Source organism: Monodon monoceros, unplaced genomic scaffold (assembly GCF_005190385.1).
Source record: "Monodon monoceros isolate NGI ecotype Baffin Bay Population unplaced genomic scaffold, NGI_Narwhal_1 Super_Scaffold_5, whole genome shotgun sequence".
Classification (NCBI taxonomy): domain Eukaryota; kingdom Metazoa; phylum Chordata; class Mammalia; order Artiodactyla; family Monodontidae; genus Monodon; species Monodon monoceros.
In genome coordinates, this window is record NW_021703782.1 from 89,763,333 (window position 1) to 89,775,966 (window position 12,634).

At 43.8% G+C, this 12,634-nt stretch overlaps 1 pseudogene; it reads right to left on the reverse strand.

The window, feature by feature from the left end:
- Positions 1-3,868: 3,868 nt before the first annotated feature.
- On the reverse strand, positions 3,869-4,924 carry LOC114884003 (annotated as a pseudogene).
- Between the last annotated feature and the right edge of the window lie 7,710 nt (positions 4,925-12,634).

The window sequence follows — 12,634 nt, forward strand, 5'->3', positions numbered from 1 at the left end:
GGTAAGATGGGAATAAAGACACAGACCTACTAGAGAATGGACTTGAGGATATGGGGAGGGGGAAGGGTAAGCTGTGACAAAGTGGGAGAGTGGCATGGACATATATACACTACCAAACGTAAAATATATAGCTAGTGGGAAGCAGCCGCATAGCACAGGGAGATCAGCTTGGTGCTTTGTGACCACCTAGAGGGGTGGGATAGGGAGGGTGGGAGGGAGGGAGACACAAGAGGGAAGAGATATGGGAACATATGTATATGTATAACTGATTCACTTTGTTATAAAGCAGAAACTAACACACCATTCATTGTAAAGCAATTATACTCCAAAAAAGATGTTAAAAAAGAAAATAAAAGGTTGGCAACCTCCCCCCAAAAACCCCCAAAAAACAAAAAAATCAAAAAAAATAAAAAATAAAAACAGGCTGTTGATTAATGAAACCTGAAGGTATTTTGCAGAGACATCACTGCACATGTGCAACACGGAAACCTTTGTCTCCAGGATGACCCCGGAACCAAGGATCTTCAGTCTACGGAATTCAAAGAATAGAAATGTTGCCACCAGAGCTCTTTACAAAGCAAGAACTCCTTCAGTGAGGAAAATCCAGCTTCCAGCAGCGAGAGTAGCTTGATTACCATATATGGACTGATTCAAGATGAGCCAGTCAGCTTCCAGGTTTGAAATTCTCCTAATTCCTTAAATTTCGCCCTGAACCTTGGATCTGGGAGACAGATTTGAGCTCTGCAGGTCGACCTCGCAATAAAGCTTTCTTTTCTCAAAAGCCGATGCCAGAGTATTGGCTTCTGTGTGCCTTGGGCAGTGAGCTTTCGTTTGGTAACACTAATCTCTGGCACCCAGTAGGTTTCTAATTCCACCACTATGCCTGGCACATAGCAAGTGTTCAATAAATATTTGTTAAATAAATCTTATATAAAATCCCTGCTCAAAAACTTCCAATGGCTTCCTATAAACTTTCAACTTCTGCCTGACTTACATTTTAAGAATCATTCTGTGTAGTTTGGAGCTGAGAGTTTCGAAGAATATCTTTGGGTCTGTGACCCAAACTATGACCCAAGTTTCTTTATTACCTCTAAATACTTAGAGTATCTACTAAGAGTAGGAAGGCTTCCCCACCTCATGTCCTCATTAGCTTTTCCTTGAACCATTATTATGGTTTCTTATCTGGTCTCCTTGCCTCCTGACTCCCCCTCATTTTAATCATTCATAATCACTCTCTCCTGACTTCAGGACTAGCCACATAGTTTGAAGGTCCCAGTGCAAGATGAAAAATGCAGGCCCCCTTATTCGAAATTACTTAAACTTTCAACACCTTGGCAGCAGGACATCACACCAAGCACAGGGCCCTTCTGTGCTCCGGGTCCTCGGTGACGGCAGAGTCTGCATATTCATGAAGCTGATCCTGCCTGAGTTCAACCCTTTTAAGGCACGGTTTCAGTCATGGTAAGTCCTTTTTCAAAAACCTTCAGAGGTTCCACGTTGTCTAGAGTTGTAATTATAGGGACTTTTATCAATTTTGATCCCAACCAACCTTCCCAGCTTTATCTCCTAGAATTCCTCTTTATACACCCTATACTTCTTCCAAATGGAACTACTTAATCTTGCCCAGAAGGTATCCCTTCCTACCTCTGTGCCTTATTTGTACTGCTCCCATTACTTAGAATGACGAGCCTCGTTTCCCATCATCACAAATCCTATGTGAAATCTTTCCTGATCCTTTCATTAAAAAAAATTTTTTTTATTTAAGTATAGTTGATTTGCAATATTGTGTTAAGCTTCAGGTGGGATCCTTTCATCTTTTTTTTTTTTTTGCGGTATGCGGGCCTCTCACTGTTGGGGCCTCTCCCGTTGCGGAGCACAGGCTCCAGACGCGCAGGCTCAGAGGCCATGGCTCACGGGCCCAGCCGCTCCGCGGCATGTGGGATCTTCCCAGACCGGGGCATGAACCCGTGTCCCCTGCATCAGCAGGCGGACTCTCTACCACTGCGCCACTTGGGAAGCCCCCTTTCATTTTTAAGAACTCTTTTCTCCCTCTGAATTTCTAATACCATTTTAGCAGAGTCCTCTTTTGTCCTTTCACTCTTTAATGAGCTCCAAGACTGTCTCTATGCTGTGGAAGGTACAAAGATGAACGCTATTTATTCTACTGATACTACTGTTAGGCTCTTTTATGCTCTCGAGGGCGGGCTTTGCCTAGACTCACCTGTGTCTGGCCTTTTGTAGAGAAGGTGCTCATATACTTGTTGAATAAACCAGTGGTTACCAGTTGACTTTCAAGAAAAGGGCATACGTTCATTTGTCAGGCAAATATTTATTGAGTACCTACTATATGTTAGACTCTCTTCTAAGAGCAGGTAATACAAGTATGAAAAAGGCAGACTGGTGCCTGCTTGCATGGAGATTATATTTTTATGGGTGGGAGGCAGGGAACAAACAAACAAACAAACCAGAAAATAGCTGTTGCTAAGTGCGTTGGATGTCATTGTGAAAGGGTTGTGACGCATAGCATTTTCATTATCTGTCAGTCCTAAACATTCGCTAACATCCATCAGGGATGATTCTTTGACTCACAGGTAATTTAGAAGTGTGCTTCTAAGCTTCCAAACAGGAAACTTTAACAATTACCTCTTAAGTTTTTTCATTGTTCTGTGGCCAGATCATATACTTTGTATGACACTGATGCTTTGAAATATGACTTGCTTTATGGACTAGGAGATGGTTGGTTTTCACCACTGTTCCATGTGTGCTTGAAGTACATACTGTTTTCAGATACACTGTTCTGTGTGTCCAACAGATCAAGCTTATAAATATTCTCATCCAAACCTTCCATATCCATCTGATTTTGTCTGCCTGGTTTATCAATTCCTAACAAAGATGTTAAAAATCTCCCACTTTGGTTTGTGAATTGATTTCTCCTTGTAGTTGTGTCAGTTTCTGCTAGACAGATTTGAAGCTATGTTCCTGGTGCACAACTGTTCTACCTTCCAGGTGATTTGAACCCCTTTTCGTTACGTGGTGATAGTCCTCCTTAGCAGTGCCTTTTATCTTAAAGTCGACTTCATCTTATAATACAGCCAACACCAGCTTCCTTTTGGTTACCATCTGTTTCTTAACTGGAGTTTAGTCAAAAGAATTTTATTAACAGTCTTTTGGAAATATCCACATACCATAAAATTCATCTGAGTTTTGTCGACGTGCATTCGTTCTGGCTGCCTGTGGGCTTGGACTTAACTCTGCCTCTGTGTATCCTCCATTCACCCGGCTTAGTTTTAGGTTTTACTTTCTCTCCCACCTCCTCCTAGACTGACACTGTCCACCCCACTCCATTTTTCTTCTTTCTAGTTTAGTAACACTGTTTCTATCTTCTAGCGGTTATTTTAGGATTTTTAATGTGCATGTTTATCTTAAATGATAATCTTTATCCATCTTACAAATAAATTTAGAATAATTCAATTCCAGGCAGCCTGAGGATGGCCCCGCCTTTCCCCAGTTACCAAGCCTGTCAATTCTGCCTTCAGCTTTGGCTACAGGAGTTGGGTTTTTGTCCTTTCCAAGAAACTTTGGGGCTGACACAGCAGCCACACAGGCCATTCCCTTCCTGCTCCTGTGAACTCGGGAGAGGAGGAGGGGGCCAGTGAAGACCCAGCCCCTCCCCATGCCACTCCCTCCTCACCACTCCCTCGTCCCCCACCCCGGAATTTTCAGGGAGCGTTCTGGCCTCACCAGAGGGGGCTGGAGCCCGGATCTGGGTCACCCCTTACCCGGATCTGAAGGCTCTTCTGCACGTGCGGCCTGAGCCCCGAAAAGTCGGTGAGGGCAGCGGGGCAGCGTCCGATTTCCGCTCGGGCCCTCAGGCCAGGCCGGCCGGCTCCAGGTCCTGGGGCAGGATGCGGCCCCTCTTCCGGGTCTTCTCCAGGCGCCGCTCAGCTTCGGCCTCCTTGTTCTCGCGCGAGTTCTGCCGCCACGGGTCCTGCAGTTGTTGCGTCTTGTCCGCCACACGCGCAGTGCGGTCCTCCCACGCGCGCTGGCGCTGCGCCCCTCTCTTCTTGCGCTTCGGGGCCTCCTTCAGCAGGTGCTCGTCGTCGCAGATCTTCACGCCCTCGGCCTTGTCCAGCAGGTTCGCACACTGCATCTTTGCCTCAAGCTCCTGGGCCTGGCCCGCGTCCGCGGCCCGCAGCTCCTCCAGCCGGGCCTGCCGCGCCCGCAGGCGCTTCAGCTGCTACCTAGGTCCTGCCTGTTAGCGGTGTCAGGTTGCCCTTCCCTTTCTGCCTCTTCTTCCTGCGCTGAGGCTTGCGGGACGGCTTCTTTTCGGTTACCTCCACCTTGTTGAAGAGCAGCCCCGGCCGGCCCTGCGCCTCCTCGAGGGGCGCCTCAGGACCGCTCAGCGTGCTCAGCGCCCTCGGGGGCCTCGGGCGCCTTCCGCTTTGCCCTCAGCTCCTTCTGCTGCTGCTTCTCCTTCCGGTCGCGCTCCTGCTTCCTACACTTCCTCAGACGTCTTTTCTCTAAAACGGCGGGAGACAGCTCCTTGGCGCCGTCCTGGCCCCGCGCTTCCAGTGTCTTTTCAGGCAGGCGCTGCCGCAGGACGTCCAAGGCAGGTAAAGAGGCTCTTTGTACAGGCCGTGCGCAGGGGCCCCGGTGGAGCTGGAGGCCTCCTCCTCCTCGGCTGTCACCGGCTTCCTGACCTGAGACTTTCCGCAGGGCCCCGGGCCTTGGCCTCGGCAGCCTTCTCTTCCCGTTCCTGGGATTTCTTCAGTGCTTTCTTCCTCTCCTTTTTTAGGAGCCCAGCAGCTTCTAAGACTCGAGTTTTGCCAGCCGACTTGCGCTTCTGCAACTCGGGCCTGGGCTGGGAGCAGATCTTCTTGGCCAGGCTCTGCAGGTAAGCATACTTCGTGAGCAGAGGAGCCATGGCTGGAGGCTCGGCGGTCGGGCGGGGCTCGCTTGGGGTCCTACTCGGGGGAGGAGGGCCGGGGTTCAGCATCCCGGCGGCATCTGGCAGTCCCCGGCCCGCGCTACCCTCACCTACCCGGCTGCGCTCACCAGAAACACTCCATGGATTAGGGTGGTAGTGGCTTGATCACCTGGGCGGTTGTTGGTGCCGTTCTTGAGGACGGAAGAGATTAGGGGAGGTGTAAGTTCGGAGAGTTGTTGCAGGGAAATTCTGCCAAATGGAACGGGAAAATCTGCATAGGCTTTGGTATGGTACCCAGTAAAGGATTAACCTTTCCCCCAGAGAGGCCTGGCCTTTGCCCTTGGCTTCTGGGAGGTAACCTCTAAGATCTTGGAATGTCCTGCCTGATTTGTTTAACCTGGGGACCTTTGGCCATGCCAGCTAGTCTGTGCTAGCAGTGTGATTTATAGTAGGGATCCTTGGGTCATGAGGCGTGAACTTGACCTCTGGAGACTAAGGTTGTCCACATGGGCAGTCAGCCATATCTATGTGACTGAGCCCCAATAAAACCTCTAGACACCAAGGTTCACGTGAGCTTGTCTGGATGGCAGTAGCTCATGCATATTGTCACACATTGCACCTGTGAGAAATAAACAGTGTCTGCATAACTCCACTAGAGTCCTGTGCTAGAGGTCCCATGCTTGGGACTCTCCTGGACCCTTCTCTGTGTACCTCTTCCCTTAGCTGCTTTTAATCTGTGTCCCTGTTCTGTCATAAACTGTAACTGTGAGTACAGCAGCTTCCAGTGGGTTTTGTGAGTCCTTCTAGCAAATTATCAAACTCGAGGGTGATCTTGGGGGCTCTCTAACTTGCAGTTGATAACAGAGGTAAAGATGGCCTTGTAGACCCCCGAACTTTGCATTGAGGGAATATACAAATTCAACAAAGAGAAGCCTTGTGTGACTCAGGTCTTATACTCTATTGGTCAGCTGAGTCCAGGGAGACCTGAAGAGTAAAAAGAGAATAAAGAACCTGTTGTCTCTTGACCAGTGTCTCAGAGGATTTCTCTTTTCCTTTATGCCAGTGTCACATTAAGAATCATCTACACGATTCTGGTCAGAGAGCTGCCTATAAGTGTAACCTGGAAAGACAGCAAAGAAAGGCAGTGCCTTTAGTCATTGTGCCTGATGAAATCTGTGGGAAGAAATAACACTCCTGATATGTCAACCACAAGTATGGTTTTCATCTAATTGAATCCATTCATCACTACATTAAAAAAGAAGCTGATGCAATTGAAAAGTGAGTTCAGTTAGTCCATCCTCCCACAAAAACAGTCGCGCGCACGCACACCTGTGCGTGTGTCTGTGTGTGTGTTGATGTGAATCTCATCTTAAAGAAAATATAAATTCTGGCTTCAGGCAAATGAAGGTTTATTTCATATGGCAGCCTCCTTGCATACTGCTGATGGTTACAGCATGTGGAATTACTTACAACTAAAGCCTTTGATTGAAAATGTGGACGTAGTACTCAATTTATCACCCTCTTCTCTGAGATTTAAAAGCTCTTTAGAACACAAGCTAATACCAGTTTCTGTTTTAACAAATCAGTATCTTTTCATGGACTAAATGACTTTCCCATTCGGCACCTCTCAGAGCACGCCCCTCCCCCCACCCCTCTACCCCCCTGGCTGCAGAGGTTGTCATATATGTGCTGGATACAGGCAGCTTGGAAGAATGTGTCTTATTTCACAGACTCCAGCAAGGCAAGGGCAGCAAGAGTAATTGTTCAGAACTGTGAAAACCAGACACTCTTTCCTCGATATCTCAGGTTGGATCAGGATTGCATTAGTTATCTATTGCTGTGTAACAAATTACCCCAAATTTAGTGGCTTAAAATGATATACATTTATTAACTCACAGTTTCTGTGGTCAGGAGTTTGGCATAGCTTAGCTGATTCCTTTGTTTTAGGGTTCCTTGCAAGACTGAAATAAAGTTGCCAGCTGAAGCTGTGGTCTCATATGAAAGCTCAGCTGGGAAGGATCCACTTCTAAGCTCATCCAGGTTGCTGGCGGAATTCAGTTCCCAGAGGACTGTTTGACTGAGGGTTGCAGGTCCTTCCTAGCTATTGGCTGGAGATTGCTCTCCAATCTTTGCCATGTGGACCTCTCCAGCGTGGCCACTTCTTTCATCAAAGTATGCAAGCAGAGAAAGCAATATGGAAAATCTAGCAAGACAGATTATAACATAATTATGGAGGTGACATCCCATCACTTCTGCTGTATTCTGTTGGCCTTCTCACTCTCAAGGGGAGGGGATTACACAGAGTGTGAATACCAGGAGGTGAACACTGGGAGCTATCATAGTGTCAGTCCACCAGCAGGACAGGGTCCCTGGTTGAGCGAGTCACAGTAATATCCTCTTATAGAGAATGTGCTGCATGTTTCTGAGTTTCAAAAATATTTGTGGATAGGTTCAGCAGGCAAATTGTATCTTTGAAGAAACTGTGATGTCTTGGTGGCAAATTTATGTCTTTCTTCTGGCTAATTTTCTCATTTTTCCCATGAAATGTTGTCGTCCATTCTCTCCAAAGAATCTGTTTTCTTTCATTCCTCCTTTTATTATAACCTAATAAATGCCTGGTCAAATTAGAACCTGGAAAGAGCTCAGGGTCCTTGAGGCTGGGCAGAATAGTCTAGAACTTAGCAGGTGGGCAGTAATGTGTTGGCTCAAGGCAGCTTTCTGACCTTGGCTTTTCTCAGTTTTACTATTTCTCTTTTATGTTTATGAGGCTCTGAATCAGGCACCCACACAGCTCCTCCAGAGCTGCTTCCTAGCAGTGTCTTAATGACAAAGCATTTCCAGGGAATTCCATGCTTTACTCTCCGGAGTTTTAAAGCCTATTGAATCAGTTCCCACCAGTGTTCCTTGTAGACATTAGTAAAAGTTACAGATGACATTCTGACTGTAGACCAATATGAAGCACCCACGTGTCTTTTTCAAGTGGGCAATAATCTCAGGGATTAGGAAATTGTTGTTGCTATTGTTGTTTTCGGTCACCAAAAAGTATGAAACAAATTCATCCAGTCACTCATTCACATGTTGACCTATACTCGTTCGAGAACTGTCATTGACTGTTGGTATTGAGAATGACAAGATGCAAAAGGCAGTCACTACCTTTATTAATCCTCGCTCTTTCCCTTCTTGGCTTTCTTCTTAGCATCCACAAAGGTGTTTGCATGCTGCTCTAGCCTCTCCTAGAGACAGAAAACGTTTTATCTCCAATGCTTGTTAGGGTCCCAGCAGAACTACTATTTCCTAGGTCTGAACACAAAGAGTCAAGGGCAATTCTTAGCCCCAATTAAATCAGCAGCTCCTTCTTCATGTTCTTCTGGGGACCCGGGGCTATTCAGAGCCTGCCTGCATAGAGCTGGACCCAAGAGTATGCAAGCTTCCTGTTCTCGTAACATGCTTGGGGGTGGTGGACAGAAAAGGGGAGGAGGTGGGGGGATGCTAGGTATCTGAAGTCTAGAGAAGATGGTTAGAGTCTTTTAAAAGATGAGATCAGCAAACCTCTGAGCCTGTGGTGAGGCCTAGGGGCAGTTTTCAAACAAGTTAGTGCATGCTAGAATCACCTGTGGAAATCTTTTTTGATACAAATTCTATTTGCAGATATTTTGATCCAGGAGAGGTCAAAACATGGCCTAGGAATCTGCATTTACACTTAGCATTCCTCACATTACAGATGCTGAAGGTCTAAAAAGCACCGTTTAGAAACAGTGAGACATTAGCAAAATAGGTAGATCACATGTAAACCATAAGAAGAAAAATGCAGAGAATGAATTTACTATTTGTTTTTCCCTTCATAGATTTCAGATATATAATCACAAACACAATACCACCTACTTGTTATTTTTGACCAGAGGTGGAATGGTTGCAATGCTTATTAAATGAGGGAAAACTGAAAGCTGTAATTAAACCAACTGGCTACTTAATTCGGTCATTCATCTCCTCCATCAAAGGAGCATTCATTCATTTCCTTTCTTTTCTTTGATTCAAGAACATAGTCACCTATGCTTTATGAATGAAAGTCAGCAGCCTTTCATAGCTAGACAAAGCCAGCTTGGGACAACCAGACAACGTCTCCTCTATATTTATGCCTTTAAATCACACCCTGAGTAGCCACTGTTGTTCTCTCTTGAGGAAAACATACCGAAGTTTGGAATTACAGAGACTCAGAGGGGGAAGTCTATGATCTGCTTAGGAAAAAAGAGCAAGATACAAGATAAGAATGTAATATAATTACTATAATATAACATCCATCTATATGTACATAGATATGTAATATTTTTATGATGCAAAATTTTAATGATTTTTATGAAATACTGTGCTGCAATATTTTTATGAGGAAAAAGAGGTGAAGATAGACTCTACCCTGTTAATATTTTTTCCCCCTTTGGGGAATTGGAGATGAGATTGGTGTGGGAAATTATGAACTTAATTTTTTATATCTGTGTAGTATTCTACCTGTTAACAGTGAACCTATAATTCTTTGGTATAAAAATTAAAGAATATTACAGTATGTAATAAGTGCAAGGAAATTCCAGCTTTCAGGACCAGAGTCTCTGGTATTTTACAGTTAAAGGAAGAGGCTAGGTATGGAGGTAGATGGACTCCAACTGGCCTCCCATCAAATGCCTGTGCTCAATGTCTTTTAGATTAGATTTGCTAATGATTTGAGATGATGGACTGTTTGCTTTCTTCTTTCCTCAATGTGTGCATGCTACAAGGGGTTTCACTCTTACCAAGAGGCCAAGTGGGTATCAACATACAAACACAAAGCACCCCCCAAATGAGTAAGAAGATGGCAGGATTTCTGAGAAGACATCACATGTGCCCTGATTTTGGAGTTGAGATTTTTGTTTGTTACTGAAAGTGACCAACTCCTTACTCCTTAAGAGTGACCAGCAAAAGTCCTGGGGCCTGCCCAAGTTTTGAGGCAGAGGTAGGGAAACCATTCATTCATTCATTCATTCACTATATAAATTTTTAAAGGTGAGTAGAGGGCCAAAAACAAGTTGGATATTGATTTCATCTGCTAGTAGTGCTCGATCAACAGCTGGTTATTTTAGCTATTATAATTGAAAATCGGTAAAATTCAATTTATAATTTAAGAAATTACCAAAAGCACAAAAGGGTAAGTATTATGTGATTCCACTTATATGAGGTACCTCGAGTAGTCAAATTCATAGACAGAAAATAGGATGCTTGTTGCCAAGGGCTGGGGGAGGAGAAAGGGAAGTTAGTGTTTAATGGGTATGGAGTTTCAGTTGGGGAGGATAAAAAAGTTCTGGAGATGGATAGTTGCACAGCAATGTGAATGTGCTTAATGCCCCAGAACTGTACACTTGAGAATGGTTTAAATGGTAAATTTTATGTTATGTATGTTTTGCCACAATTAAAAAAGATAGAAAATGCAAGATGCTTCCAGAAACCTCTTCAAAGTGCAGCTTTCTTGGATCTTATTACCCTTGCAGTGTGGACCTAATTCTTACAATTCAAGGGGAAAGTACTGAGGTGACCAACTGTCCCGCTGTGCCTGGAACTGAGGGGCTTCTCTGGATACAGGACTTTCAGTGCTAAATCAGAAAGTCCCAGGAAACCCTGAGCAAGTTGGTCACTTGAACAGTAGCCACCACAAGCACACCTTGTGTGCTTGGAAGAAAAACAACAGGATGGCAAGATTGTTAACAGTGGAGAACAAGGCGAAGTAGTGGGTGGTGAGGCAGAGTCTTGATGGGGGAAAGCAAGACCAATCAAGGCTTCCTGCACCTACAGTAGTGGAGATGCTTTTTTTTCCCTTCAATTTCATTTGAAATCTGAATTGCTTTGACTTCTTTTAATTTACCTTTTCGATTATCAGTGAACAATTTGAATAAGAAAATGGTGCAGACCTGAAGTTGTGGGTGCTGGCAAAGGATATGCTGCAGGACATAGATCAGAGACTGCCTGTTTTGTATGTGTCCAAGTTAACCCCCCAGGTCTTCTGCAGAATAAACAACTGAAATGGCTTCCTTTGATGACCCATTTGGCTGCCTGAGGGCAAAAATCACCTGACAGGCCTTTTTGCTGGCTGCTGGCAGATCAGCGTTTTTACCACCGAAGCAAGAAATCAAAGTGGCTTGGTTTTTTTTGTCTCTTCTAGTTCTCTTTCTCATATTTAAGTCATTTTATTTTGTATTATTTTATTTTATTTTTAGAGGAAATTAATGTATTGTTTTCTCTTGTGCATAATTAAATGGTATGCTAATAATTTTACCATATGTCTTTGAGTTATTCTTTGACTCTTATTCTGAAGGCTCCACTGTGAATGTGTAGATTAAAGCGAACCTGGATCTTTTCTGGTCCTGGACCCCTTGGGTCCTCCGCTCATCTTCTCTTGGCTCCTGTCATAATGCTTATGTGGCGATTGGGTTCTCTGGCTCTCACACACTAAACTGATTCTTGGTCACATTTGTTTCTGCTTCTGGTTCTTGCTCTAGTTGAACAGGGTGGGTTGAATCTACCCTGGTGACAACAGTGGTGGCATCTGGGTTTTAATTCTGTGGCCTGGCCATTGAGTGATTTCTGTCAAGTGGCAGTTGATAAGAATCTGTAATCTGATTTCTATGACCTTTTTTTGGTTGTATGCCTGAGGATTCTGATTGTTCCTGGCACTTGAATGCAAGTTTGAAAAGTTTGGTGTTTTTCTTCCTAGATTCTCTCTGTTTATGTATTTCGGTTTGTGTCAATTTGGCTTCCTCTGACCCTCAAGCTCAGAGCCTTTTTTCTTCTTTCAGAATTCTGGTAATTTTTCATGTGCATTTATTGTGGTCCCAATTGTGCCAATATCTGCTAAGTTAAAATTCCTGCACCAAAATTAAAAGGAAGCTGAATCCTTAGTATTCAACCGTCTGCTTTTGTTTTTCTTAACAATTGAATAATGCCAAAATTACTTTCTTCAGGATTTATAAAATAGGGCAAAAGAAAGGAGATTATCACTATTGTTAAAAAAAAGAACAGAAAAAATAATGGACCTAGAAAAAAAAGAGAAAGACTATTTTGGTAAATTCAGAGGGAAAAATCACAAAATTACACAGATTTTCAATACTGTGTTTCCCAAGAGGAACAAATGGTGATTAATTGCACATTTTTATTCTTCAACTGATCAAAATCCTTAATAAATGTTAGTGCCTATATTTTTACCTTAAATTCTTAAACTCCTCTAACTTATATATAAGAGTTGATAAAAATTCCTGGTTTATAAATATGAAATAGTTTTTGAGCAAATAGAGATACTTTGTCTACCTCTAGAGAGAGTTGATAAGTTAGATTATAAGATCTCAAAATCATAGGTTTTGCTCCATCAGGAGCAAATACCTTTTCTGGTTAACTTCTATAAAAATTTCAATATATTAAGTGCTTGTATAAATGTAAAATAAGAGAAACTAAAAATTCTAAATATGATTTAAATATGTTGACTATATAAGAAATTTTTTCTGCTAAAGCTATAACCTAGGGAAAAAAAGGCTTAAGTGTGAGTTTCATTTACAGCCTTAGATACTAGATTAGAAAATCAAATGGAAAAATTTTCTTTAAAACATGTTGGAGGGCTTCCCTGGTGGCGCAGTGGTTGAGGGTCCGCCTGCCGATGCAGGGGACACAGGTTCGTGTCCCGGTCCAGGAAAATCC